General features: G+C 38.6%; 1 protein-coding gene across 1 annotated transcript in view; it reads left to right on the forward strand.

Moving 5' to 3' along the window:
- Window positions 1-14,332, forward strand: part of DDX10 (DEAD-box helicase 10) — a 251,787-nt gene that overhangs the window by 134,878 nt on the left and 102,577 nt on the right. The gene's annotated exons all lie outside the window — the stretch shown is intronic.

Consider the following 14,332-nt stretch of genomic DNA (forward strand, 5'->3'; position numbering starts at 1 on the left):
TACTTTAAATGGAAAGTTATAAAATAATAAAGAAATAAACATGTATTTTAAGGTAAGTACATTTATGTTTAATATAATACAGTTAGAGCTATTGATAAGGCCTCTCTCAGTGGTGCTGCCTGGTTGTATGGGTGCGATGGTTCTTTGCTCAGCCTGGTAGTGCTACAGAGAAGGGCCACACTTAGGGGTACTATCTCCGAGCCTTAAATTGAAATTTTGCCTTAATAATTTGTTACTGGAATCTTTAATGACATTGATTATCAGCAGCTTGTCATATTTTACCTTACCATCTAGTTTCACTCTCCAGAGGGAAGATTTAATGTAGGAATATTTTGTTCTTTAAAAATGTAGCCATTAGCATAAGAAATATTAAGAATTTATATAAAACAAAGACTCTTCTCTCCTTTCCTTCCACACAATGTCTTTTTTGTTATTGTTTTGTTTTGTTTTTGGGCCATACTGGGCTTTGCTCTGGGGTTACTCCTGGCAGTGCTCAGGGGACCGTATGAGATGCCAGGGGTCAAACCTGGGTTGGCCACATACAAGGGCCACCTTACAAGCTGTACTATCTCTCCAGCCCCTCCACACAATTTCTTGCCTTCACTTATGTCCTCTTCCAGTCTTGTGTGGAAATTACTACTTTATCTGAGTTGTGGAAAATTGTTTTTGAAATTTTAAAGACTTGACTTATTTTTTTTTCCTGCCACTCTAGGTAGTGCTCAGGGCTTACTCTTAGCTCAGTACTCAGGGATCACTCTTGGCGGGCAGACCCCAGGGTCAGCTGCATGCAAGGCAAACATACTACCTGCCATACCATCTCTCTGGCCCCAAGACTGAATTTCTAATAGGCTAATTGTGCTTGTATCATTCCACCTTTAATGTGCTAGCCTCCGTTCTAGGCTGGGAAAGAGGAACATTTAAAATACCCAGCCTCTCTTCAGGAAGATTCTAGTTACCAGTCATCATTACTATGAAGGAGAAGCTGTCACTGCTGCATACAGTTTTTGTGACTTAATTTTATTACCTTAAAAAGTTTGAAATGAGTAATACATTCACATTGTCCAAAATTAAGTTGATTAAAACAATGAGAAGTCTTACTTTTGCTGATACCTGTCATTTTTATTCATGTAGCCTATAAAAGCACAAGAAAATAACTAAAATCAATTTTTTCTCTATTCACTGTTATGTAAATGTGCTACCTGACATCCTGGTTTAATTACCAATAAAATACTATTTGCACAAATATAAATTTGTATGTTTGTGTTAGATTAGACATTTTGAGTATTTGGAAATAGTATTTTTTAAATTTGTTTATTTTTGCAGTGGCATGCATAATACACAGTATATTGCTTAAATCAGTAGCAAGCCACTATGGACTAGATTCCTCTCAAGAGAGCTCATGGAATATTTTCTTTTAATTGCAAATTGTTGACATTTGGTGTTATGTTTGATGGAAAGAGCGTTGTACCCTAATGTGAAATACTTGCATTGTGTTCAGAGTCTGGCTGGCATTATTTAGTCCAGTTGAGATCACCAGTCACCAGTTTGAACTATCCTGAAAAATGAGATGGAATTGGTATTAATACCAGATGGCAGAAAGAACTTCTGGCTCTGTGTGTTAATGTAAGACATGAGAATAAAAGAATCACTTTCTGGAAGCCACTTGTCTTGCAACTGGCCAATCCAGGTTTGATCCTGGTACCCTGTATGGTCTCCTAATTTCTGCAATGACCCTCCATCAGTATACATTTCCCACCACCAATGCCTCCAGTTTCTCTCTTGCTATCCCTCAATTTTCCCCCCCCCAGCCCCCCTCCTGCCTCTATGGCAGGCATTTATCTCCTCTTTCTCTCTCTCTCTCTCTCTCTCTCTCTGTCTCTCTCTCTCTCTCTCTCTCTCTCTCCCTCCCTCCCTCCCTCCCTCCCTCCCTCTCTCTCTCTCTCTCTCTCTCTCTCTCTCACACACTTTCTTGTTCTTTCCTTTGGGGCATTATGATTTGCAATACAGGTACTAAAAGGTTATCACCAACATATCATATCACCAACAATGAATGAGAGTCCCTTTCTCCCCATATCCGTTCTAGCACTGATTGTTCTTGTTCTTTTTGATATGTGCTGATCTCTATGGTCTGAGATAATATCTCAGAATTTTATTTTATTTTGTTTTTGCTTTTTGGGTCACACCTGACGATGCACAGGGGTTACTCCTGGCTCTGCACTAAGGAATTACTCCTGCTGGTGCTCAGAGGACCATATGGGATACTGGGAATTGAACCCAGGTCGGCTGTGTGCTAGGCAAACACCCTACCTGATGTGCTATCGATCCAGCCCCACAGATGTTGTTTTGATTTCATCTACCTGGAATGTTGTTTTGATTTGATTTGCATCTATCTGATGATTTGTGATGTAGAGCATTTTTTTCATGTGTCTTTTGGTCATTTGAATTTCTTCTCTGAGGAAGTTTCTGTTAATTTCTTCTCTCCATTTTTCATGAGGTTGATTTTTTTTTCTTGTGAAGTTCTACCAGTGTCTTATATATCTTGGATATGAACCACTTTATCAAAGATGAAATGATCATATAAAAAAATGAATTTTTAATGTATGACTTTTCCTTTCTGACAAATCAGAGTCCTGACTTGATGATAAGGTTTCCTTCTTCACTTATTAACTTTTACTTTAAGAACTAAATATATTATTAATTTTGCATGGATTTTTGTCTTAATTGCTTTTTTTTTTCTTTATTGAGTCACCGTGAGATAGTTATAAGCTTTCATGTTTGGGTTACAATCTCACAGTGATCAAACCCCATCCCTCCATCAGTGCACATTCCCCACCACCGATATCCTCAGTATACCTCCCACTTTCCTACCCTCCCCCTGCCTCCATGGCAGACAATATTCCCCATACTCCCTCTCTCTACTTTTGGGCATTATGGCTTGCAAGACAGACACTGAGAGGTCATCATGTTTGGTCCATTGTCTACTTTTGGCACACATCTCCCATCACGACTGATTCCTCAGCCCTCATTTTCTTAGTGATCCCTTCTCTATTCCATCTGCCTTCTCCTCTCCGCTTATGAAGCAGTCTTCCAGCTATGGGGCAATCCTCCTGGCCCTTGTATCTACTGTTCTTGGGTGTCAGCCTCATGTGATGTTATTCTATACTCCACAAATGAGTGCAGTCCTTCTATGTCTGTCTCGATCTTTGTGACTCATTTCCCTTAGCATGATACTCTCCATGTCTATCCATTTATAAGCAAATTTCATGACTTCATCTCTCCTAACAATTGCATAGTATTCCATTTTGTAGATGTACCAAAGTTTCTTGAACCAGTCATCTGTTCTGGGGCACTTGGTTTGTTTCCAGATTTTGGCTATTGTGAACAGTGCTGCGATGAACATATAGGTACAGATATCATTTCTACTGTGCTTTTTTGCACCCTCGGGATATATTCCCAGAAGTGGTATTGCGGGGTCATATCGAAGCTCAGATTTTAGTGTTTTAAGGAAGGCCCCATATTGTTTTTTTAATGTCTCTTTCTTCTCTTTCATTATTTGTATATAAGAAAGCCATGGACTTTTTGGTGTTGATTTTGTAGCCTGCCCCTTTCCTATATCGACCTATTGTTTCTAGGTGCTTTTCTGTAGAGTCTTTAGGGTTTTCTAAGTATAGTATCATATCATTTGCAAATAGTGAAAACTTGACCTCTTCCTTTCCTATCTGTATAACTTGATATCTTTTTCTTGTCTAACTGCTATGGCCAGGACTTCCAGTACTGTATTGAGTGGGAGTGGCGAAAGCAGGCAACCTTGTCTTATACCCAATCTTAGAGGGAAGGCTTTTAGTTTTTCCCCACTGAGAATGATACTTGCCATGAGCTTGTGGTAGATGGCTTTGACTATATTGAGGAAAGTTCCTTCGATGCTCATTTTGCTGAGAGTTTTCATCACAAACGGATGCTGGATCTTTTCAAATGCTTTCTCTGTATCTATTGATATCATATGGTTTTTATTATTTCTTTTATTTATGTTGATTGATTTGCGAATGTTAAACTATCCTTGCATCCCTGGAATGAATCCTACTTGGTCATGGTATATGACCTTTTTGATGATTCTTTGGATTCTATTTGCTAATATTTTGTTGAGGATCTTTGTGTTTGTGTTCATTAGGGATATTGTTATGTAATTCTCTCTCTTTGTGGTATCTCTGTCTGCTTTTGGTATCAGGGTGATATTTGCTTCATAGAAAATCTTTGGAAGTGTTTTTGATACTTAGTTTCCTGGAAAAGCTTAAAGAGGTTTGGGAATAAGTCCTCTTTAAAGATTTGGAAGAATTCACTAGTGAATCTATCTAGGCCAGGACTTTTGTACTTGGGGAGACTTTTTATTACGTTTCAATTTACTTGATGGTGATAGGTCTGTTCAGGTATTCCAGGTCTTCTTGGTTTAGCCTTGGGAGGCTATAGGAATCTAGGAATTTATCCATTTCCTTGAGGTTTTTGTATTTTGTGGCATAAAGATTCTCAAAGTAGTCTCTGAGGATCCTTTGAATTTCTGTAGTTTCTGTTGTGATGTCCCCCTTTCCTTTCTGATTTGGTTTATTAGAGTTTTCTCTCTCCCTTGTATTGTGAGTCTTGCTAGGGGTTTATTGATCTTGTTTATTTTCTCAAAGAGCCAGCTCTTGGTTTCATTGATCTTTTGGATTGTTTTTTGGGTTTCCATTTTGTTAATTTCTGCTCTGAGTTTTATTATTTCCTTTCTCCTGTTCAGATTGGTCTCCTTTTGTTGGTCATTCTCCCAGCTCTTAAGCTGTGAGGTTAGGTTACTTATGTGGGCTTGCTCCTCCTTCGTGAGGAATGCTTGTAGAGCTATAAACTTTCCTCTTAACACTGCTTTTGCTGTGTCCCGTAAGTTTTGCTAACTCGTGTCCTCATTTTCGTTCATTTCCAGGAATCTTTTGATTTCCTCTTTGATTTCCTTTCTAAGCCACTCCGTTGTCCAATAGTGAGCTGTTTAATTTCCAGGCATTTGATTTTGTTTTCTGTTTGTGTGTGTGTTTTATTTCTAATCTCAGCACATTGTGGTCTGAGAAGGTCATTGATACAGTCTATCTTCTTAATTTTATGGAGATTTGTTTTGTGGCTCAGCATATGGTCTATCTTAGAGAATGTTCCATGCACACTTGAGAAGAATATGTATTCAGCTTTTTGAGGATGAAGTGTCCTGTATATATCTACTCAGTTCCTTTCTTCCATTTGTTCCTTCAGCTGTAATATATCTTGCTAAGCTTGAGTCTGGTTGATGTATCAAGAGGTGATAAAGCAGTGTGGGAGTCTCCCACTAGTATTGTGTTACTATCGATGTCTTTCTTTGAGTCTATGAGTAGTTGTTTTAAGCACTTTGATGGTCCCTCATTAGGTGTATATATATTTTGTATTGTAAGTTCTTCCTGTTGTACAGATCCCTTGATCAATAAAAAGTGACCTTCACTGTCTCTTGTGACCTTCTTCAGTCTGAAATCAATGTGGTCTGATCTAGGATGGCTACCCCAGCTTTTTTATGGGAGTTGTTCGCCTCTAGGATTGTTTTTCATCCTTTGACTTTGAGCCTGTGTTTGCTCTGACTGTTGAGATGTGTTTCTTGCAGGCAGCAGAATGTTGGGTTTAATTTTCTAATCCATCCTGCCACTCTGTGTCTTTTAATTGGTGCGTTTAGCCCATTGACGTTGAGAGAAATTATTGCTATGGGGTTTTGTCCCATTTTTCTGCTTAATTTTGGTGTATTTGAGGGGCTTGTCTTGTATTAAAGTAGCCCATTCAGTTGTTCTTATAACCATGGTTTTGAGTCTGTGAAGTTTCTAAGCTGTTGTTTATCTGTGAAACTGTGTTGTTCCTTCTGTTATGAATGAGAGTCTAGCTGGGTAAAGTATTTTTGGTGAGGCATTTATTTCATTGAGTTTTTTCACTATATCCCACCACTGTTTGGGGGCCATGAGGGTTTCATCAGATAAGTCGGCTGTGAATCTTAAGGATGCTCCTTTATAGGCAATTTCTTTCTTTGATCTTGCTGCTTTCGGGATTTTGTCTCTATCTAAGGTTTTGTTCATTTTGATCAGGATGTGTCTTAGGTATTTTTATTTGGATTTCTTCTAGCTGGTACCCTTCGGGCCTCCTGCATGTGGTCGCATGTTTTCTTCAGCTCTGGGAACATCATAGCAATGATGTCTTTGACAGTTTCTTCTTCATCAGGGTTTTCTTTCTGTCCCTCTGGAATTCCAAAAATTCTTAAGTTATTCCTCTTGGCTTCATCTCAATCTTCTCTTGGCATCTGTTCCCAAATTGTGAATCTCTTTTCCATTTTCTGCTCTTTTCTAGAGAGTCTCTGGACTTCATCTTCAAGCTCACTGATTCTGTCCTCAATAGCTGTTAGCCTGATGCTGAGGCCTTCCACTGAGTGTTTTAATTTGCCTACCAGGTTTTTCAGGTCTGACATTTCTGTTTGTAATTTTGTTTGCATTTTCTGCATTTCTACTTTCAAATCCTCTTGTATTTTATTGGCATTGCTTTCCATTGTTTCTTTTAGCTCCCTAAGCATCCTCAATAGCTCTCTTCTAAATTCCTTGTCAAAGAAATTATCTAGCACTTCTTTGCTGCTGGGGTCTTCTAGACTAGCCTCTTCAATAAGTAAGCTTGGCTGGGGTTCTGCGTTGCTTTACCATTGTGACCTATGTGGTTTAGCCCTTCACGCTCACTGTTACTATTCTTCTTATGATGCAGTATTAATTGAGGTGGGCTTAGTGAGTTATTGGCTAATGTGTTTCTGGTGGTGAAGCTAACCTGGTGAAAGTTCCAACTAAGAGGGTAACTTATGGTTCTTATGAGATATGGAGGTGGGAGAATAATTCTTGTCCTCTGCAGATCAAGGATGAAAACTGGCTCCTCTGGGATCTAGTTATAATCGCGGCTCTGGGAAGGAGCCCTGACACAGGCCTGGTACCTGAATGGGATGAGCAGAGGGCGCCTAGAACTTTGCAGCTTTAGGTGCACGTGGTGTGCCTCAATTCCCATTCCCCACAGATCAGGGATGAAAACCGGCTGTCCTGGGGTCTACTTAGAATCACGGCTCCGGGAAGGAGTCCTGACACGGGCCGGGTACCTGACTGGGATCGTCTTAATTGCTTTATCTGAACAAGCTGGTTTTCAAATAATATTTTCCCTAAATTAAGTATATTGTTTATAATGTCAATGCTTAGTTCTTTTAGCATAAGTTTTTTTCCTTGGGAAACATATAATTGTATTTTCTCTTGAATCTGTCACTTATAATTTTGTTGCTTCTGTGAAAGAAATTTGAGAATCCTATGACCCTAAAGGATACTTGAAATACTAACTTTAGGCTCTAGGAGTAAACGTTACTGTCTAGAGAAACTTTTAACTCAAAATTATGATTGAGGTGTATGCCTGAAAGAATTTTTCATATGAAAAGTATAAAATCTATAATATAATTTGTATTTGACATAGTTTTTTAAAATACATGACATTTATAATATATGATATTTTAGAAACTCATAAACTCAGGCAGGTTCTTTTAATATGAACATGTTTCATGATTATCTTTTACTTCAAAAAGTATAAAATTTTAATATATAAGTAAATTTAATCTTAATCATATTTTTAGAAAGTTATTATTTGCTTTTGCTCTTTACAATTAACCTTGCTCCATTGGTTTGAATAAATCCTTAGTCTTTGCAATTAGGAATAATTTCTTCACTTTGTGCTACATCTTTCTTCCATATTAAGGGATTTCCCCCATAATTCCTATAACTATCCTTCACTTAGATTTTCATCTCTCAAATTCTGAAAGTTATGATTTCTATTGTGATGCAGGCATATTTGTCATAAATATTTAGAAAATGAGCTAGAATGATTTTAGCTAGGTTTACAGACTAGTTTGTAGTAATGGTAGCAAAATGTGATAGTTTGTGACACTACAGTGATTAGAATTTAACTACCTGTTTTCTGTAAAAAATATAAGTGTGCACGCGAGAGGGGTGATATGATGTGTGTTGTTCATGGGCTCTCGGGGCAGCGCTCTTTCCCTCTCTCTCGCAGCTCATGTTCAGTGCTCTCGAGCCGCTGTGTATGGACCAAATCGGGATGGCTCCTCCTTGTGCTCTGCTTCTGTGTGTGACGCTGTGCTCTTTTCTGTCTATCTCTCTATCTCTGTCTCTGTAGTCTCTCCTCTGGTCTCTTCCGATCCCTCTTCCAAGCTCTCTCTCCAGAGCCCTTCTGCTCCAGTCTCTGGATTCTCACTAGCTCTCACTTTTGACTCTGTCTCTTACTTCTGACTCTCACCCTGACCTGCTTTGTGCTCTTTCTTTCCCCTGCTTCTGGCTCTGATGATTCTCTTTTGCTCTGTGCTGCTTCTGTGTCTTCTCTTTGCTTCTGTGCTCTGTTTCTGTGTCTTCTCCCTTGCTTCTGTGTCTTCTCCCTTGCTTCTAATACAGTCTTCGTTTATATAGCAATCACATAGGGTGGTGACACAAAGGTAGGTTGAACATTAACAAATTAACAAAGAGGGGGAAGACCACTTCTCCAGGAGATTAACAAAATCTCATTTAAGGAGATTACTCAAGATTATCATGAGATCTGCTTAAGGGCGGATCCCATCCAGGGTGTGTTGCTTTCTTCTTTCCTCAGCTAGTAATCCACTTAATTAGTTATAGTAAACCTACATCTAGTATTTCTAGCAATGTCATTCTGTATGAGCACAATAAGAGATCTATCAAACTTAAGGTTTGGTTCTTCCTGAGGACATCTCACTATATATTCCAGACCATGGTCCTCAGGTCAGGTTAGTCTTCCTAACCCCATCAGGGTCCTAGTCTCGTCGTTACTTTTGGATCATGACAGCATGTGTCTGTGACCATGCTCTTAACTTATAGTTGAATTTTGTGGTGCTTTGGCCTGGCCCATTTTGATGCCAGGGTAGCTCCCAGCTTGCCTAGCTCACAGCTTGCCCTGGGTCTATTCCGTTCCTCGTCAGGACCCTGCTTTTGGGGTGCTAGGAACTAAGGGCAACTGAGTCAAGAAAGTAGATGCCCAGGAGTAAATATTATTGGAGTCAATCAACTCTCAAGTTACAAAGTGTAATATTAACTGTCTTCTTGTGTCCATACAGAAAGGACATTGCTTTAAAGTAAATTAAGTTCCTTGCGGCAAGGCTAAAAGGAAAAACCCAATGTTACCCTACACATAGTTATTCACTCTGTAGACATTAGGTGTCCTTGTGTACCCTCTCATTCCCTCCCAGGTCCTTTCATTATAGGGCCTACTCTTGGCTTTTTACTCACGTATTACTCCCAGGCAGGAATTGGGGACTATATGTGATACTGAAGATTGAACTCAGATTTCTTTGTGCAAGGCAAACTCCCTACCCACTCTACTATTGTTCCAGCCCCCAAACATCATTTATTTTGGACAGAGCTGTGTAGAGAATATGGGGATTAAATTGAGGTACTTCCCTTCCATATGATTGATTCAATCTTCAGCACCAGATATCATCAACCTGAGCACCTCTAGGAGTGACCCTTGAGCACAGATCACCCCACTAAAGCATTTTCTTAGTCCATTCTGACCTTTAGTTTTCCTTGATAATTCATAGGGTAACAGTGCTTAACCAGTATAAGTTACTATTTTATCTGCTCAATCTGTTTATTGGCAGTAAAATTAGAGCACTCATAATAATTTCACATACAGACCCATTATTGAAATGGAAAGACAAAGGCTCTATATCACACAAAGAAATGTATTTTCTGCTAATTCAATCAGAACTATGACAGATGGACCATGGGTCATATTTTAGAAAGGTTTTATACTTTAATGGAGTGAAAGTGGTATGTCATGTGGTATAAGATATGGTATATCATCTTTCTTAACTCTATAAATATTTACGTATATTTAAGGTGATAATATCTGCTGTAACAGCTGAGAATGGAGAAAAACAGTTCATTACTGAGTTCTTTTTTTTTTTTTTTCCCTTGAAAGTCGCTTTGAGTGCTGTTTCCATTTTGCAGTGTGTGTTTCTGTAACAGAGCAGTTTCAGGCGGTGGCTCTGTACTAGATGCAGATTTTAGCAGCACTGCTCTGGGTCCCACTTGTTCCTAGCCTAATCATTAGAAAATTGTGAAAGAATTAAAGGGAATTAGGAAGTCTTATTTTTGTTGACTTCCTAATTCCAACAGAATTGAGTTGGCATGAAGTTAAGATATCTTAAATAAATTCACATGATAGTTGAGGAGGGAAGCTGTAATCAGGCATTTTAGGACTAGTAATAACAAGAATATTAGCAATAAGAGTGGCAGTTAAATGGCCCAGGGCAAGTGCATTTTCAGTATTATCATACTCTGATAACAGTTAAATTCTGAAATAAGTTAGCTAATTTCATTTAACAGAAGATAAAACTAAGACTCAGATCAAATAGCTTGCACAAGGCCAAGGCCCCCACAGTTTATGAATAGCAGCCCCCCTTTTTTTCCAGTCTTGTTTTTAGTTTGTTTTGGGGAGGGACACACTTGGGGGTTGCTGCTGGCTCAGTGCTCAAGAATCACACCTCACAGTGCTTGGGGAAAATATTTGGTGCCTGACATTGAACTTAGGGTAGACTTCTTGCAAGTCATCTTAACCCCTGTGTTTTCTCTCTGCCCCATCCCTTTAAAAAATTCCCCCTCCCTTTCCTTTTCGTTGTTATGACCAGAGGTTGCATGCATGTGGTTGCAAGGCATGGAGACTTCACATTTTGTTGTGGCATTAGAAATCCTAAACAGTGGACTTGGTTTTGGTACGTAGGATGGTGTCATAGCTTGCAAAGCAGACACTTTTGCCATTGAGCTGTCCTCAAGCCTTGTGGTTCTCACCAAGATCTCTATTTCTCTAAGGACAGTTTTAACAATTCAGCTGTGTTGCCATCTCTCAAACCACCAGACATTCTCTTCCAAGACAGTCTCTGAAATCATGAATAAAATGGTTACAGGAAGTAGTAGGAATGCAGGATTTTAAAGAAGGACCTACAGATAGTGGAAATTATTCTTATTTCCAGAGAAGTGCCACAGGTCTCAAATCAATTTAGAAATAATCTAAGCCTCATGCTTAGTGATTTAATTTAGGACCCCAAGCTAATATAGTCTTTCCTAGAATATTTGTTGCATAGCTATGTAATTACTGGTGGCAGAATCCGTTTTTCAATTTCTATGACCATTGAAAAATCTAAGGCAATGTCAAGATTGATCTGGTGCATATAGTCTTAGGACATTTTACTAATGCCAGAAATGTCATTTTGAGGGTAAGGGACTTAGCTCCATGTCTAATTCCAAAATGGACTTTCTGTCTAATACTTAATTACATGAGAGGAAGAAAGATTCTCTTTGTTGTACAGTTCTACCAGATTTTCCTAGTTTAAGGCTGTCTTCCCACAGTCACAGCAGGTTTATTATAGAAACAAGACAGCCTGTTACTACGGAACCTTTGTCTATAATTTGGAAATGTCTGCCTGGTAGATTTCTGTTGTTATTCCTATGAGTTTATAGTATCTGTGGTATTCTCTTAAGCATCTTGGTACTATTGCCCTCCTTCTCATCAAGCATTTAAAAAAACTGACTCAAAATTGCATCAATCTTACTAAATCTCTGACATATCTTTGTACTGTTTATTATACGTACTTTTATTAATTCCTTCGTTTTGTTAGATTGATGATAAAATAGCTGATGGCAGCCATGGTAAGGATCAGGCAGCAAGAATTAAAATATGACAAGGTTTAATTTAGATTATGTAAGATTCACTCAAAAGCAAGACCTGGTTTTGCTTTTCCTATACCCTAAATCTACCATGGACTGTTTCATATAGTAACTCAATAAATCGCTATATCACTGTTATCCCGTTGTTCATCTATTTACTCAAGCATGCACCAGTAATGTCTTCATTCATCCCAGCCCTGAGATTTTTTTTAAGCAGCCTCTCCTTACTTGTCTTTCCCAATGATTGGAGGCATCTTTCAGGGTCAGGGGAATGAGACCTGTTATTATTACAGTTTTTGGCATATCGAATATGCCACAGGGAGCTTGCCAGGTTCTGCTGTGTGGGTGGGATACTCTCCATAGCTTGCCAGGCTCTCCAAGACACACACACACACACACACACACACACACACACACACACACACACACACACAGAGCTGGCTGGAGCGATAGCACAGCAGTTGGGCGTTTGCCTTTCATGCGGCCAACCTGAGTTGGATTCCTGGATTCCTCTGCCTTTCACTCGGCCAACCTGAGTTGGATTCCTCTGCCCCCTCTCGGAGAGCCTGGCAAGCTACCGAGAGTATCGAGCCCCCACGGCAGAGCCTGGCAAGCTACCCATGCAAATTGGATATGCCAAAAACAGTAACAATAAGTGTCTCAATGAGAGACATTACTGGTGCCTGATCGAACAAATCGATGAGCAACGGGATGACAGTCACACACACACACACATATATACACACACTTATATATATATACATATATATATATATATATGTATTTGCTTGAAAGAAGTAGTGAAGTAGTGTTTCCATATAGGTTTTTGTGTAGTTGTCATTTCTTTGTAGCTGTTATAGATTTATATATGGAAGGCCACATGTTTTTGTTTCAATGAAACTGTAGAATATAGTAATATCAGAGAACCTTGTCCTCAGTTTTAAAGGCAGAAGAGCATGATTTTAATTTGCTGAAATTTTGTTCTTAGGGGGCAGGGGAATATCTTGAGAGTCCACAATTTTTAATAATTATTCTTTTACTCATTTTTGCTGGGCCACTTTTCTTGGCAAAGCAGAGGGAAATACAGCACTAAAATAAGAATAGGTGTCCCTTCCCCCTTTATATGACAGCTGGAAACTCTATTCTTCACCAAACTGACACAGTGGCTTAAGAATTGTCCAGATTGGCTGAGTCCTGAAAAATGAGTTGTATTTCCAAGTGGTTATCTTTCCAACATTGCCATACAAGGAAAATGTTTAAATACACAATCCTGACTGCTGATGAAATTTATATTTCATGCTATTTTCTTTTCTAGAGCTAGGAATCTATAATATATGTAAAGCCAAAAGAAGTCTAGTAGCATTTCTAAAAACTATTTTGTACCTTGAAATGTGATTTTTCTATTTTTCTCTTCCTTGTGAATTTGATTTTTGTTATTGAATTTCATACCTAATCATTTGTGGTATGGCAGAACTAAAGACAAAAGTTTGCCCATTTTTGTGTGTGACACAATATAGGTTTTGATACCAGTCTAGGCCCAAAAATGAAATGGGAAAGTAAAAGATTTAGTCCATTTGAGTCACATAAACTTGCAGAACCTGTAATTCATACACACCTTTAAAAATAATCCTTCGGGGCTGGAGTGATAGCACAGCGGGTAGGGAGTTTGCCTTTCACGCGGCCGACCCAGGCTCGAATCCCAGCATCCCATAATGTCCCCTGAGCACCGCCAGGGGTAATTCCTGAGTGCATGAGCCAGGAGTGACCCCTGTGCATTGCCAGGTGTGACCCAAAAAAAGGCAAAAAGAATAAAAAATAATTCTTCCTTATGAAAATTTCTCAGATTTTTAATATTTGAAATTCTGTCATATTCTCTATTTTAAAGACTGGTGTTTACTCTTGCCTTTTTTAGGTAAAATTTTATGGCTCAAAAAAAAGAAAGTTTTTTTTAATTTCCCATTTATTTCATCAAATATTAAAAGTTGATTCCCCCTCTCCCTCCTCCCCCTCATTATACCTTATATACTTCCTTTTCATGTCCTGGTCGTGTTTCGTATATTCTCAAGGATTTGGGTTGTACTCATCCATCTTGAGACTTGTGGCAGAAATCTTAAAAGGAAAAAGGAATCCATTTGTAAGCACATATGAATTCCTTCACTGATTGTAATGAATTCGTACTGGAATTCAGCAGTAGTGGAAAATATTTCTGTTGTTGTGATTTATGTATATATGATTAGATGAAGAACCCCAGAGCCACAGAAAAGAGCTTGTTTACTTCTCTATACAGGGATTTTCTCATATGTATATCAGAGTGGTTCTGGGGAACTTTGAAATGTCATTTACAGTACTCTGACATGTTGGAAGACGGCCAGCTACTGAATAATTACAACAAACGTTTGCATGACTGTTGGATGTGGTTGATTATCTTTTTTTTCTTTTACATAGGAGACTGTTGAAAATTAATTAATATCCACAATATGCTATCAGGAAACAATGGGATGAAAAAGGCACATAAAGTAGCAGGCCATTGTTAGAAATAAGAAGAA

The sequence above is a fragment of the Sorex araneus genome, chromosome 3 (assembly GCF_027595985.1).
Source record: "Sorex araneus isolate mSorAra2 chromosome 3, mSorAra2.pri, whole genome shotgun sequence".
Lineage (NCBI taxonomy): Eukaryota > Metazoa > Chordata > Mammalia > Eulipotyphla > Soricidae > Sorex > Sorex araneus.